The 5,195-nt window shown below is 51.8% G+C and overlaps 1 pseudogene; it reads right to left on the reverse strand.

Annotated features, from left to right (window-relative positions):
- Window positions 1-3,297: 3,297 nt before the first annotated feature.
- Window positions 3,298-4,037, reverse strand: LOC146189310 (uncharacterized; annotated as a pseudogene).
- Between the last annotated feature and the right edge of the window lie 1,158 nt (window positions 4,038-5,195).

Raw genomic sequence — 5,195 nt, forward strand, 5'->3', positions numbered from 1 at the left:
AGATAGAGCGGCGTCGCGGCGACGGTGAACGGCGGTCGGACATGGCTGAGCGGTCTGGGGAGAACTGAGGGCCAGCTGGAGGCTCAGTAGGCGCGGAATACTGAGGCGTCGGAGACCAGTATGCAGAACCATGAGTAGGTGGTGCCGACACCGGGAGACGGTTGCGGCAGTAACGAGAAATGTGTCCAGCAAGCCCGCAAGTGTAACAGATTGGCCGGTTATCCGTCGTGCGCCAGGGATTACGTGGTCTTGGAGCCGGTCGCATAAACTGCGCAGGTTCTCGCGCAGGCGCAGGAGGCGGCTGAACGTAGGCTGGTGGCGGTGGAGCATATGCAGGTGGCTGTCGGGCCGCAACAGCCGCATAAGTTAACGGCGCTGTAACAGGCATGGGTTGAGGGGCTGGAGGAAGAGATTCAGCTACCTGTTCTTGAATAATGTGGCGCAAACTAGGAGCTAGGTTTGAGGAAGGTTCTTGATGGCAGGATATAAGGGAGAGCTGTCGAGCAACTTCTTCCCGAATGAAGCTCTTAATTTGTGGTAGGAGCGCAGAATGTTCACATGCATCTGTCAGGCCAGCAAGGGACTCGGAGTGCATGGTGTTCGCGCGAGTTATGGCCCTTTGTTTTCGCAGTTCATCATAACTTTGACACAGTGTGACCACTTGTGCGACGGTGCGGATATCTCGAGCCGACAGCATCTGAAAGGCATCGTCATCGATGCCTTGCAGAATGTGCTTGATCTTCTCGGCCTCTGACATGTGTGGGTTAATGCGCTTGCACAGGTCGACGACGTCCTCGATATAGCTCGTGAAATTTTCGCCAGCTTGCTGAGACCGCGTACGCAAGCGCTGTTCAGCGCGGAGTTTCCTCACAGCTGGTCGGCCGAAGACTTCAGAGAAGCTGGCTTTAAACGCAGACCATGATGGAATGTCCGCTTCATGGTTTCGAAACCATAGGTTTGCTACGCCGGTGAGATAGAAAATGACGTTGCTTAACTTTGTTTCCGCGTCCCATTTGTTGTAAACGCTTACTCGTTCATAGGATGTGAGCCAGTCCTCGACATCGTGGTCGTCAGTGCCGCTGAAGATGGCGGGGTCACGCTGGCGGAGGGAGCCGGGGCAGATGATGGCAGAGCCAACTTGTACGGCTTGGTGGTTGACGTCCTCAGGCATCGCAGGAGGTGGTAATGTACGGCTGCGGAGTTCCAGGGCGAGAGGATAGATCTTGACCGGCAGCTCCACCAAATGTAAGAATGGGGGGTTTATTCAGCGGATCAACAGGACTTGATCAGCAGGACTGAGCAGATCAGCTTCGAACACAGCGGCAGCGAACACAGGCAGATCCAGCACGCGCAGCGATCACGATGCCACTGACTGGCATGTTCCTTGTGCACTTCTTCCTCTTCACAATATATATATATATATATATATATATATATATATATATATATATATATATATATATATTATATAGCCTTAGTTGCTTTGGGACGTTCAAACCCACAAACCACGCCAAACCAAACCTTAAGCTATCGCGTAAACGTATAGTAAATAATTGATTCACAGGAAAGGAAAGGCAATTTATCTGTCACACTCTTTCTGTGCACCTGACCGCGCTGTAAAGGAAGGGAGGAAGATGGGAGTTAAAGCGTAAACGCACTTGACAGTTATTGAGACTTTCCTTTCCTGTAAATGGCATTAACCTTTGCATACCCCGCCATGGTGGTGCAGTGTTTAAGAATAATATTAATAATAATTGCTTCAAGGGAAGGGAAAGGCGCAGTATCTGTCGAGTGATTTTACGCTTTAACTCCCATCATCATACCTTCCCTTACAGCGTGGTCAGGTGTCCACAAAAAACGTGTGACATATACCGCGCGTTTCTTTCCTGTGAACCAACTACTTACTACAATTTTGCGGGATAGCTTAAGGGCCCGCCCCGCCGGGGTGGTACAGTGGTAAGAAGCCCGACTACTGTCAGGAATACCAGGTTTCGAACCCGTCCTCGGTGGCTGCGTTTCGACGGAGGCGAATCGAAGAGGCGTCCGTGTGCTGTGCGATGTCAGCGCACGTTAAAGATTCCCAGGTGGTCGAAATTACTCCGTAGCCCTCCACTAAGGCTCCTCTTTCGCTCTTTCCTCTTTCCACTTTCACTCCCCCTTCCGCCGCTCCCTTACGGCGGGGTTGAGGTGTCCACAGCAAACAAGTGAGACAGTTACCGCGCTTTTCCCTTCCTATAAATAAAAAAAGGTCACCGACGCTTGCGGCAGGAGCTAGCCTGCCACAGAATTTTTATCTGATGTCGGCCGTCATTGCATCCGCCCCCGTTTCGGTTGTGGAAGATGGCAGCTGTTGCGTCGCGCGTCTTTCTCTTCCATTTCTTTCTTCTCTATTTTCTCTTCTGTCTGCCCGAGGCAGCGGAGATGGCTTAACTACAGAGCTAGTAGCAGCCCCGTACATTTTCCTTTCCTTCTTCCTAAAGCCACAACAACAAACATATATTGTGAGCACCAGGGTACATTACAAGGGTTGAGCTGGTTCCTGATCCCCCTGGCGTCTGTCAGGCCATGCTTGGCAGCGACCGCTTCTGCAACCCAGTCAACCAGCATTTTTTGCGCTGCTAGGTCCGAGCTGAAAACCGCGATCTCCCAACCCCTTGGTCCGTGAGGCCCCATTGGGGCAGTGGCTTCAAATCTTCGCATAGAAACATGTGATTGAAGCTGGCTCAAGGTGCGCCACATAAAGAGCATGTGGGTTCGTACCAGCCCAGGTGTACCAAGGCCAACAAAGCTGGGGAGGGAAAGGTTTTCGCTTGTAGCTGTCGACAAATTATTTGTTGTGGTTTTGAGGAAAAGGTGTGAGAGGGCGGATATAAGAGTCGTTGTTCTCGGTAGTGAATTGTTACGTCATGATAGGTGCGAAATCTGTCCCGCGTGTCCCGCTCGGTTGAGAGAGAGAGAGAGAGAGGAAACTTTATTTCAAAAAGAAAAAGAAATGAAAAAGAAAAAAAATGGCTGAGGCTTAGTTTGGTTAAGCCTGGTCAGATGCGAAGCATATTGATTGCTAAACTCGGCTTTCCATGGTTACACTTGGCAGCACTTCTATCCAGGGCAGCAACACTTCGCGGGAAACCTCGTCGTCCAGATAAACTCCTTTGTCGATGCGCCGTCTCTTAATGTTCACAAGTATCTGCTGTTGGTCATCCACATCTCTCGGCAACTGCTTCAACATCTGGTCAGTGTTCACCGGCACATTCACAATCGGACCCTTAATGGCATACTGTCCGTTCTTCCAGTTCATCAACCTCCGAATCTGTACAAGCGGTATATTGGCGACAAGAGCATCTCGGCAACCGGATTCAAACGCGGCAGTCCCTCTGGCATCGGCCGTTATTTGTAACCATTGGAAACACTGTACAGAGGAAACTTTTGTTCTCTAAGGCTAACCTTACATGTGTTACACACCACAGCACTGGCCAAATTCTCTTCGTTCCACTCTGGGAAGGGCAGAATTAACGTAGGAAACATTACGGCAGTCACTGGCGTAAGTTTGTCTTTATGCCATAGCCGATCACACACAGAACATGCATAGCGAAACGGATTGTTAACGAAACGTCTGGTAAACTCACGCGTTGCCGACTCAAAAACAACCACTCTTCTGACATGTTCCTCACGACGTTCTTCTGCAGACGCCTCGCTCAATTGTACACGATTAGCTGCATCATCGGCTCGTCGTTACCTCGTTCTTTCTCGCCGTGTTTTCCGCTCCTTTTAAGTCGCTGCTCTCGTTGTGCGGGGGTTTCTTCGGCACGCTTCCGTCGCCTAGAGGCATTCCAACGCTCCAAGCGTGTCGACGAACTACTAGACTCACTGTCCATACTAGTGGAAGCGTTGCTCGTATCAGTGGAGCATCGTTGTCGCCGACCCGCATGCCGAGCACGCTCATTGGCCAAACATTCTTCCCGCTCTTCTGGGCTCTCTGCAGCACGCCGCAGCCTTCGCTTTTCATTACACCGCTCGGCTGCATTCCCTGGAGGCATCGCCACCTTTTGTGTGGAGGCGAGTTCTTGTTGTTGTTGTGGCTGTAGGAACAAGGAAAAGAAAATGCACGGGCCTGCTACTGGCTCTGCAGCTGAGCCACCTCCGCTGCCTCGTGCGGACAGAAGAGAAAATAGAGAAGAAAAAAGAGAAGGGAGAGAAAGACAGAGGAGAGACGGGGACCGGCTCGCGCCGTCGGCTGCGGTTGCACGCTGGAGGCGAGCGCAATCGTCTCCTCTTTATATATAAACCACGTGGTCCGCACAGCGTGCAACCGCAGCCGACCGCGCGAGCCGGTCCCGCTCTCCTCTGTCGTGAAATAAGAGTATCGCGTGGTGTGACGTCACCATACCACGTGGTCCGCACGGCGTGCAACCGCAGCCGACGGCGCGAGCTGGACCTCCGTCTCTCCTCTGTCGTGACGTCAGCGTATGACGTGGTGTGACGTAGCATTCCACATTCTTTGCACTGCGTGTAACCGTCACGAAGGGCTGTGGTTTACCTCTAGCAATATGCTTCACATAAAAAAGAGATAAAAAAGGGGGGGGGGGGCAGTGAATGGAGTCTACATTTCAAGACCTCAGTGGCCTGGGCTGCCGCTCTTGCCTGAGTTACCAGCCTACGCTGGGTCTCTAGATCATAGCATACCAGAGTGGCCTCCCACTGCGCCTCCGAATGGTGCATGTTTATGTCTTGAGGTTTGGCGCCTGTGCACCCCCATGTGACATGGTAGGCGGTGGGCTGGTCGTTGCACCAAGGGCATATGTCTGTGTAGTGTTCTGGGAACATTATGTTGTATTGATTTAGGTTGGGGTAAGTGGTGGTTTGGAGCTGTCTCCGTTCCCGCGTTTCTTGTGCATTTAGTCGCTTGTGTGGACGGGGATAAATCCTACGTTTTTCTCGTAGGTACTTATGTCGCGCGCCGTAAGTCGCTGGGACAGGAATGCTGCTTGTGAGATCGGGATTGGTGGCCGCTCAGTTTGAGTGACCTCGAGCTCGCCTATCTGCGACCTCATTATCTTCTATTCCAGAGTGCCCCGGAAACCAAGTGATCTGATATTTGAGCTGTGAGTTTGTAGCCAAGGGTTAGTTGTGAAGCGAGCTAATTTTGTAGGTATTCTGCCTGCAAGAAGGAGCCGACACGCCGCTTGTTAGTCGGT

The sequence above is a fragment of the Amblyomma maculatum genome, chromosome 5, assembly GCF_055883805.1.
Source record: "Amblyomma maculatum isolate TAMU_Amacu chromosome 5, ASM5588380v1, whole genome shotgun sequence".
Taxonomy (NCBI): Eukaryota; Metazoa; Arthropoda; class Arachnida; order Ixodida; family Ixodidae; genus Amblyomma; species Amblyomma maculatum.